This window comes from Mugil cephalus, chromosome 23, assembly GCF_022458985.1.
Source record: "Mugil cephalus isolate CIBA_MC_2020 chromosome 23, CIBA_Mcephalus_1.1, whole genome shotgun sequence".
Taxonomy (NCBI): Eukaryota; Metazoa; Chordata; class Actinopteri; order Mugiliformes; family Mugilidae; genus Mugil; species Mugil cephalus.
In genome coordinates, this window is record NC_061792.1 from 6,511,845 (window position 1) to 6,529,722 (window position 17,878).

Here is a 17,878-nt window from a genome sequence, read left to right on the forward strand (position 1 = left end):
GTTGATTAGACATTTTATATATATATATATATATATATATAATTTTTTAAATTTTCCCCCACAAATTGAAATTTCTTTAAATATACATTTACATGAATCCAACATATTTTCGTAAAGGGATAGCTTAATATTAAATGGTAAATGCTAGTAATGCTGTATATTTATAAATAGCACTAGGTTGAGTTTACTATAGAACACATATAGTAGGTCGGGGTCCCTACTTAATGTCTCCATCAGTTTGGGATCCTTGGCCTGAAAAAACATTGAAGACCCCTGAACTATACACAAGGTGAACCACTAGAGGGAGCAACAGCCTCTCTTTTCCTCCATCCTCTCTGTGTACCATCAGACTATCCGTCTCATCTTTTTTTTTTTTTTTTTATCATATTGAGCCTGCAATTATATAAAATCTGGTCATTTTCAAGCCAATCTCCCTTCCTGCGTAAGCGTAGTCATAGATGCAAAACGTTCCACGTCTCCAGATCTCATTCCACACAAACGACCCGCACAGTCTTTTCGTATATATTAATTCCGTCTGCTTTCATTTCTCTCTCTCTCTCTCTCTCTCTCAAAAAAAACAAACAAAAAAACAATTCTTTCTGCAAGTCAATCAAACGGCCGCTGGATTGTGTACGCCGGCGTGTAAATGCCTGTTTACTTGTCCGGAGAGCCATTTATTCAGGCTCATATAAGACCGCCTCTCATCTTCGCGGATAACACTTTGAGAAAATTGTCAATTTGGGAAGCCGGAGTACGGAGACGCCGGGAGTCTCGCCTGCTCAGCCGGAACAGACAGGCTGCCCGGGGTCTTCACATATTTCTTCCTTTCTGCGCGTACGTGAGGCTGCGTCTGAGAATATACGGAGGTGTTTGTCAGCGCGTTGGTCCATTTCTTCCAGTATTCCCAGCGCTCCCCGTGTCATTTTTTTTTCCTCAGCAAAAATAGCTTGACCTTTATATTGAGCGAGGCCTCCCTGACAAACCGACTCGGTATCAGCTCATTCTCTGTGTGTCAGGGGTCTTGAGAGTTTCTGACAGCCGTGGACATGTTCACTTGCGGTTACCTCTTGGCAGAAAACCCTCATTTCTTCTTCGTCGACCATTTTGATTATTTTCTAGTCTAAACAAGCAGACAGGGTGCACCGTGTTTCCTCTGAGATGTGCCTCAAACGTGCGTGTGCACATGTGTCCTCAATGTCTGCGTCCCAGTGCGGTGAACCTTCACTGATACCTGGCAAACAGATCCAGCTGCACTTTCACCAGCCTCGGGGCTCGTGGTCACTCTGAGGTCACAGTGAGATATTCCCTCCAGGCCTGCAGCTCACAGTGAGGACACGGAGGTCACGAGTTTGTTTGTTTTTTGTTCGGAAAGGCTGGTATTTTAGTAACCTACAGAAATGTTGCGTTTTACATTTAAATGAGTCATGTGTTTTAATGCAGTGATTAGATGAAGTATGTTTCAATTTATTTAAGATCTTTGTGCCAACAAACTCAAAATCATCAATATGGCAAAAGACATCTTTTACATATTGAAATGTTAATTCACTTTCAGTTGTGTCTTATTGGACTGTGGGAGCTCATTTGCGCCAAATTTAAAAAGAAAAAAAAAGTCACTTGATAAAGACTTGACATCTCAAAATAATGAGTTAGTCCTTTAAATTCATCCAAAAATCCGTTAGTGTCTCAAAATGAACAGTCCAAGGTACAATGTTGTTATTTTATATACGTTTTGAATACATGGAGAGGTTAGCTTATTTATTTTATTCTACTAACTCAGTGAAAGTTTCTCACAATTTGGAGAATGTTACATGAGACTTGGTTATTTATTTTGTGGTATTAGGATTAGAGTTTGTTTTTACAGTATTTTTATTTTTTTTTAAATCACATTGGCATAAATGGGGCTCCATATATTTAACATATTAATAATATAGTGTTATGTGAAACTTGGTTATTTATTTCGATATATTAGGGTTAGGGTTTGTTTTCACAGTAACTAAGTATGGTTCTCATTTTACTTCCCCTTTTTTTAAAAAATCATGTTGGCATAAATGGGGCTCCATATATTACAATATATTAAAAATATAGCGTTACATGAGACTTGGCTATTTATTTTGCGACATTCTGGTTAGGGTTGGAGTTTGTTTTCACAGTAATTTTAAGATTCTCATTTTAATTCACTTTTTTTTTTTAAAATCACCTTGGCGTAAATGGGGCTCCATATATTATAGCAGAATAATAATAATATACATAATATGTGATACCATTATTCTTATCTAACCTGTGGCATTAAGCCAAATAGGAGCTTAATTACATTTAAGTTTTACAAATATGTGAGCTACAGTCCCATGAATGCATCATATGTTAAGTAAAAGCAGGACAGCTGATTACATTTTGGAGTTTAGTTTACACAGAACAACAGAGCCTTTATTCAACTCTGTCTGACCCACGGAAACAAAGCGACAGAACCTACTGTCACATTGTAAATTTCCCATCATGCATTAGCCACGCCGCAAACGCGTGAATGCGAGCCGAAGAATAGCCTGCACTCTCTCTTTCTGTCGCCCCATTATATTCTCGGTGAATGTCATTAAAGAAAAAGCCGGTTCATTTCCCTGTGACTGACTCGAGCCCTGATCTTCCACTGCCCGACCTTCCAACTGTGTTTTGAGGTGAGAGACGGGAGGGGAGAAAGAAATTTTGGGTGTGTTGTCGAGCCAGGAACAGACAGCTGACATTTAATGGCATTTCTGGCAGCAGGTATATTTGAAAGAATCTTATCGAAAGGATGAATTCTTCGCCGCTTCTTTTTTTTTTACCCCTGTTGTCTCAGATGACTGCCAGCTGGACCCACGGCTTGGTGTGGACATGGTCCGCTACAATACAGGAAGCACAGACAAGGTCTGCAACAGATGCGTTGTTCGGCTCCTGCTCCTTGAAGGCCGCAATTTGAAAAATCTTCTCCTTTGTTCACAGTTTGAGTTAACAAGAGTCTCGAGGATAGATGCGCGGAATTAATTGGACATTTGCATGTGTTGGATTTTAATGAGGCTAATTAGCTGACGATAGTTGCCCGCACACAGAACAAGGTGCGAAGACTACTCAGAGCGGCGGATGCTGTAATTGTCCTCTCATCCGGCCCAGAAACTTTCACCTTTTGAAGTGGGCTCCCAGGTTAGAGTTCCACTAATTGTGGCCGTCTAATTAAACCGCGAGAGGGACCGAGGGACGGGCTTTGTTGCCGTTCTTCCTCTGATTGCGACGTCGCGCTCCGTGTTCCAGAATTAGACCAAATGAAATGTGCAAGCCGGATCCCCCGTGGCCATTATTTGTATCTACTTGAAGATGTCAGGAACACAAAAAAAAAAAAAATCACAAAATCCCACATCTTGAGTCCGTTTGTGCACGTCCAGCGTCGGTCACGTGGGGCGGGATTGTGTTGAAACAAAAGAGATTGCAGCAGAGTTACAGTCTGATCACACGCAGCCTCTCGCTCCTGTCTTTGAAGTCTCTCCGAATGTTCCTTCAGCTCTTCAAAAGGAACTAAATTACAAGCGTTGTATTAACACTTGGAGCGACTCAGGAGAGCTGGTGATTTAATCTCGGCAGTTGTTGACAGCTGAAATTATTCGGAGCGAAGCATGTCTGAGACTTAAAAAACGAAACTCGAGAACATTTAGAAACTAAAGACGAGACCGGAGTGCCGGAGGATCGAGAGATAACTTTTGAAAGGAGGGGTCGGGGTTCTTAAAGAAGCCTTCGCCAGCACGCGTTAATCCGTGTTCACGTCTTCTCCGTCTTCTCCTGCTGCTCTGTGCCTTCAGGAACCTGGGCGGACGAGCTTACTTCAGCTCAGCTGGATTTCTTGATGTTGCAGCAGGGTTACTTTCTGTCCTGCTCCTTCTCCCCAGCATTACCCGACTCCTCCGCACTTCTTCTTCTTCTTCTTCTTCTTCTTCTTGACAGCTTTGCTCTGTGGTTGCCTGTTGTGAATTTTAAGCACACCCATGCATTCCACCCTTCTCTCCCGTCTGTCTTTCACTTGGACGGGTGGACTCTTATTTGGTTCTTGCTTAAGTTACCTGAAATGTGTTGGGTTCTTTTCTAAAATCCACACCACCATCGCTCTCATTTGAAGTTTTCTTTTTTTTTTGCCTCCTCGCAGTCTGTAAAAGTGTATGTGAAAAGTCAGCACTCAGTAAAGAACAGGGCCACCTCCGTGGGCGGTCAGCCACGCTCTCAGGGGGGGGTGGGTACTCAACACGTGGAACAGACAACGCGCAGACAGTTCCGGCTGAGTTGCCTTCACTCTCTGATCAAATGGTTTTCTTAGTGGCAGAGGGTGCCGGTGCTCCTTGGAGTCCACGGGACGGCAGAGCTGTCTGTCAACGTGCCGCAGGGAGACGTGACAGCGCAGCCTGAGCTGGAAGCTGTCGAGTTGTGTTCAAGGCCACACCGCACTCTGTCTACAAGTTTGTGAGGTGAATCAGAGGCCTTACCAAAGTTGCACTCTACACGTAAAACTTGCAACAGACAACGAGACAATTTAATCAATCAAATAGGATGACATTTGATGATATAGTAGTTGACTTTTACTTTTTGATTCTTAATAGACCCCTTCATTGTGACATCACGATGTTAGCTGGAGGCAGAACAGAGGGAAGCTTGAGGGAAACACTGTCACTTTCAACCATGAAAATGTCTCTTGTGTCACAAAGAAAAAAAAATCAAAAACACTAACTTTCAGTTAGTTTCATCACATACCAGCCACTGTCACTTGTAAACAACTTTGGGCTTTGGTGATTAAAAGAGAGGATCGGAGTGAGATAATCATCAACAACTATCACATTTCATATCAGGTCAGATTAATATGTGATGCATCATCAGTTTCAGCCTGGATAACGTTATGGGTTAGACTAAATTGTGACCGAAATTACATTAAGTTAATCATTATTTAAGGGATTCTTGTTACATGTTAATGCTAATGCTAACCGTGAGCTAACTCAACATTAGTTGTGTGTTTCAGGGGGTGTCCAAGCAGAAGTTGCGTTTGCGACATTTCCATCCACTGTGGTTCCACTTATTTCTTATAATATCTTTGTTGGAGAGGCTTCACTTGGTGAAGATAGACCAGACTTCGTCCCCTCTGTGTCCTCCTTTGGTCAAATCGTCCATCCAGTGAGTAAGAGTGCAGGGGTCAGTTGAATGTAGTCCCATCAGTCAGTCAACTTTTTGAAATAACACTCACAGTCTCGAGGAGTGAGTGTACTAGTATATTCTCTAAAATATGCATTATCCTCGTCCATTCTTGCCAAAACAGTCCATTGAAATATGCTAACAGCTGTTTACAGCCTATAGTGTTTGAGATGTTTTGCCTCCAGCTAAGCCCCGCCCTTTAAAAATCGTCACACTGTTTACAAACCCTGAAGGGGTCTAGATACATTTAATTTACTAATTTTCATGTTGTAAAGATTCTTTTGACCCTCCCCATCCACTTCTGTGTGATCATCCTGGATTCCGTCTATAGGAGGAGCCCCCGTGACATTTCCGCTGCCTTTGGCCTCTGAGCTGCCCTTTTCCTGCCCGCGGTTTATCTGCCTCGTACGGGAATGACGCAGCTCCTCTGTTTAAATATTCCAGAGTAAAGTGTCTTCTGAACTCTCCAGGTGTAATGCCTTCAAAAAGGTCATGAAGACGGTTTGGGGGAGGGGGATCGGGAAAATGTAAATGGTCTCTTTCGACAGATATCAGGCTCAGTATGTCGCCATGGTGCATAGAAGTCTAGAAGAGTCTATACATGATATGAACTGAAAATGTTTGTTGGGATTATTTTGCCGCGGATCAAACTGCTCGATGAACAAACAGCCGATCGACATCCCCGCCCATGGACGTGCCCGTTAAACCAGCGTGGTCTCCGTTATTGAGTGTGGCATTTGCGCGTGGCGGGCCGCGGCGGCTTTAAAGCTATTTATTCGGCTTAGGCGGCGGTGGAATGGATTGACGGGCACATTAAAGGACGAGCGGAGAATGGCTCATCAGCGCGCTTGTATTCACGCGCATGCACCGGAGTTGCGGCGTCAGTCTCGGGGCCCTGATGGGAGAAGCTGTCTGCAGACTGGAAATGCCACCGTCTCCTCCGCTGACAGACAGCAAAAGCGGAGGGAGAGCCGGATCGACAGACGGAGGGGGGTGTGGGAGGAAACGGGCGGGCTCTGTTTTTGTGTGTGCACATTTGCGTTGTTGGCGTTTGATGAAAATACTGCAGAAGTAAGGAAAACTAGATCATTCCTCTACTGTGCACGGTCTGTATATAAATGACACATTATTTGTAGCCATTAGCATAGCATTACGTGCGTGGCATTATGGGAATAAGCACCTGAATTAATTTGGTTAGTCTACACAGCAGCTACTGAGTGGAAGATGTTTGTAGGGTTATACATTTCTTTCCACTGCCATATTGACTTCTCCGATAGTTCTTCAATGTTTTTCAGACCAAGGACCCCCAAACCGATGGAGACATTAGGTAGGGACCCCCTACCTACTATGTGTTTTATATTAAACTCAGCCTACTGTTATTTATAAAATCATTCATTATTAAGCTATTCAAACAATACACAGGTTCAAATATTAATTTTTTGTTTCAAATATGTGCAATAGTAGGGTGGCCGTAATACTGAAGCATGCGTCTGGGATTTCACCCGGGGACTGAACAGGCCAGAAAGCGCAACTTCCCACTGTTCAGCGACACTTTGAATTTTGTCAATTGGTGAGTTACGGTAATTCAAAGCTACGTTCAGCTAGCTGAACACTTTATTATTATTCGATATTAAAGGGCCATTGTTGTGGCCCTTTAATATCGCTAACCGTTTTAGCCAAAATCTCAAAGCTCGAATGTTGCAGTTTCACAGATATCATATCCTATGAGACTTTTCAAACTAGTTCCTGCTGACAGCTAAATGAGAGCAAAACCAAACTTAAAATAAGATTTTGACATTTTATGGAGGCAAATATAAAGCGAGAGGTAGCAGTTGCTGCGGGGGCACAAATTTTGTGTGGGAAATTTAAAAATTTTAGTCTAATCAACCAAGGATTTTGCGACCCCTCTGCAGTACCTCTGCGGACCCCCTAGGGGTCACGGACCCCCTGTTGAAGACTTATGGTTTAAAGATAAAATGTGATACTTGTTAATTTATTACCTTCTCTTTGCGAGTGGGCTCGAAAAAGAACAAAAAACAAAAAAACACACACACACCCTCAATCACTGCGTGCACTCAAGTGAAAGGTTGGAGCCATGTCAACGGGAGCAGCTTAACTAAGTTTATTTCAGTCCCCTTACACCCCCCCCTTTGCAATTTGGAGTAATTGCCGTAACAGCTGCCGGCGCATACCTGGACAATTTCCTGCTGCGAGTGCCTGAATGGCGGCTGCACCCACTGGCGAAATCGCTGGAGATCTCACCCGCTGCGATCAGCTGACAAAACCGTCGGACTCATCAGACTGGAGAGGGTTACCGAGGGCGAAGCCGCTTTTTATTTTGGAAACCTTTTTTTTCCTCGGCGTGCACGTGTAAGTAAGCAAGGGGATGCAGCAATTTTCCATTTGGACATCTTGACCTCTCCTCCGTGTGACACATGCACATGCGGCAATCAAATGTTCTGCTCCGCTGCCAGTTGCCAAGGTCACCACCTACCGCTGCCTAACAGCGAAAAGAAAAGAAGGAGAAAAAAAAAAAACACTTTCTCGCTGTTTGTGCTGCAGACGGGCATTGATCCCTCCGTCTGGCTGACTCCCCCCTTCTCCTCTCCAGTCCATTTTCCCCCTCGTCCGCACCTGCAAAGAGGTAGAAATAAAGCGGCCTGTTCTCAGAAGTCTTCAAAGGAAGTGCTCTCTGTCTCGAACCACGAGGCTGTGACTCTCTAAAGCTGTCGATGTGGCTTCTTCCTGCTCGAGTTGTTTTGTGAATGAGCCAACATGTCGAGTTACCTGTTGATTCTCCTGACCTAGCGCTGACATGTTTTTTTCCATCTATTCATCTATTTATAGTGAAACAAAGCCAGTAAAGCCCTCAGTTCAGAATCATTGCTGTTCTTATGAGTTATATGCTGCATAATTATTTGTGCAAGTTACCGTAATGCTGCTAGTAGACTACACACTATTATCTCAGTGCAGGTATTGTTTTCCTGTCAATTATATATCCAAATTAATGAAAACAAATCCTGTGGTTGAACCAAAATGATGACCTCTTTCAGCCTCCGGTATCCCCCTACATCTCACAAGGCCTTAGGCGAGCTGCTGGTGACATTTAACAGGCAAAGGTCTTGGAGGGAAAAAGGATGTTTGTTAAATGCTGCGGAAAGCCAGAACTATCCAACATCGAGGTTCGCTTTCGGCCATGTGGACACGTAGCAAACACGGATGAATATTTTACTTTTTTTGTCATTTTCAATATTATAGAACAGGGGTCTTCAACGTTTTTCAGCTCAAGGACGCCCAAACTGATGGAAAGATTAGGTAGGGACCCCCTACCTGCTATATGTGTGCTATATTAAACTAGTGCTATTTACAAATATACATTATTGTTATCATTTTGCATTCAATATTAAGCTACCCCTTATCAATTTACTAAAATATGTTGGATTCACGTTAATGTGCATTTAAAGAAATTTAAATTTGTAGGGGAAAATTTCAAAAATATACATAAAAAATGACTAATCAACCAAAGATTTTGCGATCCCACTGCAGTACCTCTGTCGAGCCCCTAGGGGTCGCGGACCCCTTGTTGAAGACCTGTGCTCCAGACGTCACAAACTCAGATACTACGCACGGCGGTGAGCGGCAGACTTCCGTTTGAGAGTCTCTTATTAGCAAGCTGATGAGGCAGCTCAATAACAGGAGATTTGAATATGCCAAATTATAATAGGATTTCTGTGTTTGTCAGATGAGAGCCAGCCTGGGAAATCACATTCAAATGAAATGCAATATTTATGAATACGGATATTGAAGGCTTCTTTCTAACTTCAATATTAAACCTGCTGAGGTGCCCTTCAAAAAATCTTGTAATAATCCACTCCTCCTCCTCCTCCTCTCTCTTCGCCCCTTCCGTCCTGGCTTATGATAATATTACTGAAACAAGGATATCAAGCACAAAGTTGGCGTGTTGCCTCGCAGTTTAATTAGTGTAGTCAGGGATTCTCAAGATACACTACTTTTAAGCAAATTAGGCTCATGGGAAAATGAAGAGTCCCATTATCTTGTTATAGTCACTTGTGGCCAATAGCAGCCTCCGCCCCATTAAACCAGGATTAATACAATTAATCCAAATCCAAGCCGTGCATACTGGTAATTCTGTAGTACTAAGGCAGGTAGGTCTTTTCACATTTGAACATATCCTTCCCTTTTTTGATTCAGTCGTAATCCATCCTCAAGGGTGCAGGTCTTCAACAGGAGGTCCGTGACCCCTGGGGGTCCGCAGAGGTACTGCAGTGGGGTAAGATTTGGTAAAATTTCGCAAAATTTGGTTTGGTTGATTAGACAATAGCAAATTTTAACACACAAATTTAAATTTGTTTCAACATGGCCCACAATTGGCCTATTTAGTCCCCAAGTGAAATCCCAGATGCGCGCTTCAGTGTTACAGCCACCCTACTATTGCACATGTTTGAAATAAAAAAACAAAACAATGGATATTTGACCCTGTGTATTATTTGATCAGCTTAATATTGAATGCAAAATGACAATAATAATATAAATTTATAAACAGCAGTAGGACTAATTTAATATAGATCACAAGTCGTAGGTAGGGGGTCCCTACTTACTCTCTAAAGGTCTTCAACAGACCCCTAGAAGGGCATGGAGGTACTGCAGGGATGTTGCAAAATCTTTGGTTGATTACACATTTTTATATATATTTACCCCCACAATTTTTACTTAAATACACATTAACATGAATTCAACACATTTTAGTAAAGTGATAAGGGATCGCTAATACTGAATGCAAAATGATAATAATAATGTAAATTTAGAAACAGCGCTAGGCCAAGTTTAATATAGAATACATATAGTAGGAAGGAGGTCCCTACTTAGACCCCTGCTTAAGTCTAATCCAAAAGCTTCGAGAAAATACTGCCTCATGTGCTGAGTCTGTGTGGCGGGCCAAAGGCGCCGTAGCACGATGCCTTCAAAGTGGACGCGGTCGCTGTGAAAACCTCCCCATGACTCACTCCCTGACTGCCGAGCGCGTGCCAGCGACAGCATGGTCGGCGTGCGCGGAGAGAAGCTAAATCTCGGGGATTGGGTGGGTAAACACAAAGTGTTTGCGCGGAGACGCGAAGCGGCGCTGCGCTGTGAAATACTCCGCGTGAGCAAAATACTCGGGGATGTCTTCTCAGTGTAAAGAAAACGTCTCATTTAATCACATTAACCTGCACAGTACAACACAGTGGAACCGTATAGTGTAGTTAAGATCATACATATGGAATAACAATTTTCACCGACTGTCTGTTGGGCCCATTTTTCCCCCACGTTTCTCAGTCCACTGCTCCTCATTTGCATGACAGTTGAGAACAATATTGCCCGAGCAGCGAGACAAAAAGGGGCCCTCTCTGTCTTTAATTTTTGTTCTCTTTTCTCCCTTTCAAAGCCTCTCAGATAACAAACAGTTTCCGCGACATCAAAATAACGTCGGGAACCCGTCCGTCATCTGTCCGCGAACGAAGCTAGGGACGCGTTCGCCAGTGTGGACTAAACAATACGTGCCCTGTGAAATATTTACCTCTTTTGTTTTTGCTTTGTGTTTAAACCGTCTCACATGTTAGAGCACAGTCATGCACAAGGGGGGTGTATCTTGCAGCTGGATTGCGCAGCTTTAATTTCAAGGCGTTCAAAATGTTTTAAAGGATGAAGCAGTCAGCAGAGAGCCGACCGCCGTTATGTGTTGCTTGATATCCTCTTAATCCACCATCAGCAGAAGCACTTCCTCCTTTCTCCTCTCGGCGATGATGCTTTCTCGGTTGCCGTGGCAGCCAACGAGTACCCCTGGTGCTGGGCAGAAATGGGCTCTGATTGGTTAATCGGTATTCAGACGGCGTGTTTGCTTGGCTGGATGCTTCGCTGTCCTGCTCTTGTGTGTGTGCGTGTGTGTTCATCAAATGTCACTTATCACCTGAAGAGATAAATTCTTCCCCCCTCCACTCGTTTCTCTTTCTTCGCCCTCGTGGCAGAGGGCGGGGAAGGGAAAATGTTAAGAGGGAGGAGACGATGGGGGAACGACCGGATGGGAGGAGGTGAGATGGAAAAGGGGGGTTCGCGTGACGTCTAATGACTGTGACCCCTGACCTTCCGTCTGTGTTTTCTGGTCGGGCTGTCAGTCGGAGCCGGATCCGGACGCGTAATTAGTCATTCGGACAAAAGGCCGAGCAGATAGTCATCGGTCATTATACCCGGGTTCTTTTTTTTTAACATCTGTGATTAAAAGGGGGAGGTTTTGATCTTAAGCTTTCCGAGTGACTGACAGCAGCCCGGTTGCCATGGGGATATAATGAAACCACAGACTGCCTTACATAATACCGTTGCAGCGTGAAAACCTCATGATGTTGCCGTCCCTTGTTCCTCTGGGGTGAGGAGACAACCTCGAGGGTCAAAGCTACATGTTTTTTTGTTTTTTTTTTTGGAGTTACAAGGTTCTCATGTGACGGCGGGGACATTGAAGTGGCCGTGATTACTATGAAAACCATCTGTGACGCATGCTTTTGTGTCTACGTGTGTGTGTGTGTGCGCGCGCGCTGGAGTGCCTGTTGTCTTTGATGATAATGAGGCAGCCAGAAACAGTCTCTCAAGTGAGCTCTCAATGCCACCTCAAACACAGGCTCGCAGTGCGCATGTGTTTATGTGTGTGTCAGATAAGAGACCAAAAAAAAAGAAAAAAATCCCAACCTTCACTTCTGTTTTAATGAAATTAATCAAAAACACGGGAAATCGAAACATTTTGTTCCGTGTGATAACAAAAATGTCATTTTACTTTGTGCCTATAATTGGCTGTGGTTTAATAAGAGATTGCCGTTCTCTTTGTGAATAATGCCCGAATGAAGTCACATTTCATTAATTTAGCTGCCGGTTTCAATTCCGAGCGGAGTCTGTCAACCTAGCTAGCAAAAAAAACGCAACACATGAGTAATTCTTTGTCTTTTATTAAAAATTTAATGTCTGTTTTGCGTGGAGGATGATGAAGGAAGCTAGCAATCTGACAATTAGCTTCTTCTTGCTAATGCGGCTGTAAAACTGAAAACCTGAGCTTTGCTTTTCGGTTTTATTGAAATGAGACCCTATCAGTCCACGCATGGTCGGCCCAGTTCACTCTGAAGGGGGCCTGACCAGTTACATAACAGCATAACAATTTATGTATAAGAAAAAGAAAAAACAACGTTTCTCTTTGTTTTACTGCAAGTGTTGTGTTATGTCCTACTCCAACTCTTACTAAAATGGATTGTTCTTATGGGAAAAAGTAGGAATAGCAGTTCCTTTATTGAAAAATTGCAATTTATGCCTCCTATGTAATTTTCCAAAGTGGACCAAAGTGGACCCTCTTGCGGGCCGATTTTGGTCCCCGAGCCTCATGTTTGACACCCCCAAATTAGGGTGAAAATTTGTTCTTGATGATTTAAAAGAGACCTTGGCACAAAGCTCCATCTGCAGGCTCGCACACGTGTCAGATACACAAATGTACGACAAATGAGAAGCAAAGTCTAATCTCGACATCACTCGGCGCGTATTAAAACGAGTCCACACGAGTTTACCTGCAGAGCGATGAGTCAATGCTGATGCTCACCACAGAAACTACAAAAGCGTAGGTGTCCCGATTATCGCAGCAAATAAAATCTGCGATCTAAATTACAGACCTGCAAACTTTAAACCGAGCGAGAGCTGAAGCGAGCACTTTCTCACTGTTCTACACAGCGCTAATTAAATGCTGCGCCGCTCTTCAGAGGACACTTCATTTACATTACATTTACATATGCAAATCTTAATTACACCCGCCTAATTACAGTATTTGCTGGTTCATCTGTCATTTCGGAGGAGGCGATGCAACGCGACTGATGGGTGCTCCTTCCTTTAACGGTCTGCTCTCCTCTCAGGAAATAGAGTCATTATATTTTTTTGGGGTCTGTTTGTGGTCATTTGAGTTTCTTGCGCACCAAAGGGGGAAGAAAACTGCTCGGGGAAATGCACATTTTGATCAGTCAAATCCATGTCCAGGTAGTGAAATATTGAGATCAAGGGTGAAGAAAATAAAAAAAAAAACGGAGAGTGTTTGGTTGGTATCGCTGAGGATGAGCCGAGTCCGCCCATTAGAGACCCGGCAGAAAACATGAAAAGAAAAATCAAGGAGTTGAACTTTAAAAAGCGATCAAAAGGTCTCTGGTGCTTTCAAAGCGGCTCCGGTATTTGAACCTGATCTTGAGGGGTTCCTATTTACATTAAGAAGGAGATTGAAAAGTAAATTCATCAAATGGTTACATTTTAAAGCGTCTCCTCGTCCACGCGTCAGTCTGGACGCGTCCTTACATATTCTGTTTTGCTTGTTTGCCATTTGAAGGTGTATTAATGCGCCCTTCCTTTGTGCAGTTAAATGCGTGAGGACCTGCCACTTAATAAATCAATCAGTCCGGTTCCTTTCTATAAATCCTTTATTCAATATCATTGTTTTCTGTGTGTATACAATGGATTGGACACAAACTGTACAGTGCAGACAAACTCTGTTTGCATAATATGTATGTAAAGGTAACTGTACATTAACTGACAGACAGATTCATCTCCTTTTAAGGTTGGCGCCAGCAGCGTTTCGCTTTTGGCTCTCAGCTCGGACGGTTCGCCGCGGGGAAGATGCGACAGGCCGCAGCTATTTAGTTTCTTCACGCAGGTTCCGGACTAACCTCCTGACCCCCGATCCATCACCGTTAAAAGGTGAAGGGCATCAAACCGCTACTCCTTCTCCGTTTGTCTCCGCGTAACACAATCCGGCCGACGCGGCCCAACTCGGCCTTACATGCATCAGCGTAACGACGTTAATGCCACGGAGTAATTTTGATTCATCCTTCCGTTGCTCCATTATCGCAGATGATGGATCGCGGTTTAGAGCCCGTCTTTGCGAGTTGTCTCCGATGCCACGGGAGGGGGGGGGGGGGGGGGGGACCGGAGCGGAACGTATAAATGAAACAAATATCCCTGGCTGTGGCATCTGCACCCGACGGCCAAAAAACAAAAAAAGAGCCAGAGGCGAAATTTTACCGGCGCCACGCGGTATATGTTTGTTCTGGAAACACATTTCCTACATCACCACATGCATTAGCCCCGTCGTCTTTCGTCTTTTAAAACCATGCAACAAGTGGGAAACAGTCCGAAGAGGAGGAGGATGAGGGAGGTGGAGGAGGAGGAGGTGGAGGAGCAAGTTCTCTGGCTGCTTGATCACACAACGAGCAGACAGCGAAAGCCAGCATAGTTACAGTGAACAGAAGATTGGAGATCAAAGGATAATTGAAAAGTAAAATGGGACGGGGAGCGGGAATCAGTGTGGGACGGGAGAGAAAGGAACAGCTGGGCGGAGAGTGCGTTTACCGTCTCGTTTCAGATTCAGATGTAATAAGGCAGTCTTTTGTAAGAAGAATAAAGTGGAACAGAAAAGAGACGCGGCAAAGAAAAACCTGAGGGAGATGAGCTACATCATGAGTACTAACCATTACATGTTCCTGTGTCTCTAAAGTGCGCCTGCACTGCAGCAGTCGGGTCACAAAAGCCTTTTTTTCCATCCTATTAGAGTCGTGTCCTTCCTCTAATTTTTCCTCGAGCTACAGTTCATGCAGGACGGAGCGGGATGGCTACATGCGTTACCTGCCACGGGGGCACGGGTGCTGCTGCTGCTGCTGCTGCTGCTTGTACGTGGAAATTAAAAGTGACCCAGGGTGCCGCGATTGCTCACTTCTAATTAAATCAGCCGCTCTCTTCCTGCGCGGCGTCAGACGCTTCCTACCGGCAAACCCGGGCTCAGCCACCGGCGGGTTGCGGGTCTCCCGGGAGACGCCGGGCCGGTAATTGCGCCCTCGTTGCTTGGACCAGGAAGCGCGATCACCAGCCTGGAGACGCCGGGTACCGTTTCCTCACAGACCTTTTAACGCAGGGGTGTCAAACATAGGGCCCATGGGCCAAAACCGGCCCGCCAGAGGGTCCAATCTGGCCCGTGGGATGAATTTGCAAAAATTACACTGGAGATATTAGCTGGAAATCTTTGACAAAATAAGAAATTTCACAGTTTTTCATTACATGTAGCAGTACTTTTTTGCACTAAAGCAAAGGGAAACATTTGGAGTTGTCGTTATTTACCAGGTTATGAGCTATTGGGCAACCAGTCCGGCCCCCTTGAGGTCAAATTGGTCTGTATGTGGCCCCTGAACTAAAATGAGTTTGACACCCCTGTTTTAACGGATGTTTTCACCGGGGTGAAACCCCTACTGCCAACGTAACGGGGAAGCTTTCTTTTTGCGGATTGGCTGCTTGCTAATAATTCAGTGAATAGCGGTTGCATTCACTGGACATCGTCCTTTATAGCGACATTGATGCTGAGACAACACATTCAAAAATAAAACGTTTACAGACCTGATTGTCAGGGTATATATAGATATATATTTTGTTTTGCTAATAACCCCAAGTGTGACACAACAAGTAAATGTTACATCCACATTTCTTTGACATAAGACGAGCACAAAAACCAGACTTCTTCCCCTCCGACGTAGTGACACTTCACATCTTGAGCTTGGGCTAGGCTAGGCTAGGCTAGGTGGGCGGGGGTTGAGAGGTAGCTACTCACACGCAGCTAACCGCTGAGCGTACAGTTTCCGCTCTGAAACGTCTCTCGTGAAAAGACTGGGTGAGCTCACGTGTCTTGGTCAGCCGTGTCACGGCCAACGAGACGGGAAAAGGAGAAAAAATGTTGCGTGTGCGAGGAAAGAATCTGAGAAATGTCAATTAGAAACACCGTGAGCTGCGCGCGGCGTCCTCCGCGTGACAACAGCAGCGGCCTCGCCCGCTACCTGTTGCCGAGGCCGAGGCCGAGAGGACGCTGCCAGGCTCCCGTTTGATGTCGGAAACAAGTGTGAGCATTAATCACGCAGCCTTGATTTCTGTTGGCCGGGCTGCTTTTGTCTCGTTCTCCCTTTGTAGTCCTGGCGGCGGAGGCCATTCATCTTCAGCGGCGTTATTAAAACGCAAGGTGGTTGGGGTTTTTTTTTTCGGGCCCAAAGTCGGGATTCAAAGCGCGGGAAGGGGGTTTTCGCGGGTGGAAAGCGGACGTGCCGTTATCCCGCGCCCCGCAACACGTGTTCATCAGTGACACTAATTCGAAAGCGTGGGATCACAGTATTAATATCTCCTCAGCGATGCGACCGACTACTAGTGTAACTTCTCGGGGAGTTAATTGGCGTCTAGTCTTGCTGTCGGAGAGAGGGATGAGTAAACAGAGTCAAGTGAAGAACAGACTGGTGCCATGTCGACTGTCACAGTGAGAGGGCGAAGCATGGGAATCTATTTGGTTTCATCTCCTCGATTTATCTACTTTCTACTGTTGATAACAGAAACCCACATTCCAGGGTTGTTTTATTATGATACGGCGGCTTTATTCAACACTTCGTGTTCTATAGAAATGTTTTTTGTTTTTTTTTTCAGTAAACCTAAACAGACTGTATAGGCTGTTGTGCAGGCTGATTAAAGCCACTATGTGTAACTGTGATAGTTTATTGGAGCTATTTCCATTTATCTATTAATGTCAGGGGTCTTCAACATTTTTCAGACCAACGACCCTCCAAACTGATGGAGAGATCAAGCAGGGACCCCCTACCTACTATATGTGTTCTATATTAAACTAGTGCTATTTATAAATATATATTATTATTTTGTATTCATTATTAAGCTATCCCTTATTCATTTACTAAAATATTCTTGGATTTGTGTTAATGTGTATTTAAAGAAATTTGTGGGGGGAAATTAAAAAATGTATAAAAAATGTCTAATCAACCAAAGATTTTGCGACCTCCCCCTGCAGTACCTCCACGGACCCCCTAGGGGTCGCGGAAACCCTGTTGAACACCTGTGATTTAGAGAAAAGTATGCAACGCTTCATTCCACTACGTTTGTTCTGCCTTTTTTTAGTCAACAGATCATTTTCAAGACTTAACACAACAAGCTTTTAAAAGCGCATTAAGAAATAATTCTTGCTTTGTAAGCACCTGCACCCAGCAGAGATTACGCTTTCTCATCATGTTTTGTGTGAGCCTCAACCAAGGCTAATAGTTTACCAAAGCAACAAACGTACAGAATCCTAAAAAGCTTTTATTCCTTGTTGGATAATTACTGAGAATTATGAGTGGATTAGAGAGAAACCGACCAAGTGTCATTGCTCGTTTAAGAAAAAACAACATGTCTGGCCCTATTTTAAGAAAACAGGACAATCAACTCTTGATTTCCAGATAGCAGCATTGCAAAATAACAACTCTGGCCTCATCTTAGCCAACACATTTATCATATCATCGTCATTTAGAAGACTCGGGGCTAAACTATCAAGAGGTGACTGATTGGTTTGCGGTACGTTAATCACTTGTTGGAGGTTTCAAATTGCCAGTCCATATTAAATAAAAGTAATTGGACATCCTTTGTGCAGTTTTTTTTTTTACCCCTGGATTCGTTCAAACTCTACACATAGTGGCTTTAACTTAATTAACCCTGTCTGTCCACTCTTGCCCTCATTCCCACCTTTTCAAGTACTCGGGGAAGGCAACAGGAAAAAGAAGTTCTACCAGGCTCCTCGCGACCAAAACCTGACCTTGTTAAACCTCAGTCT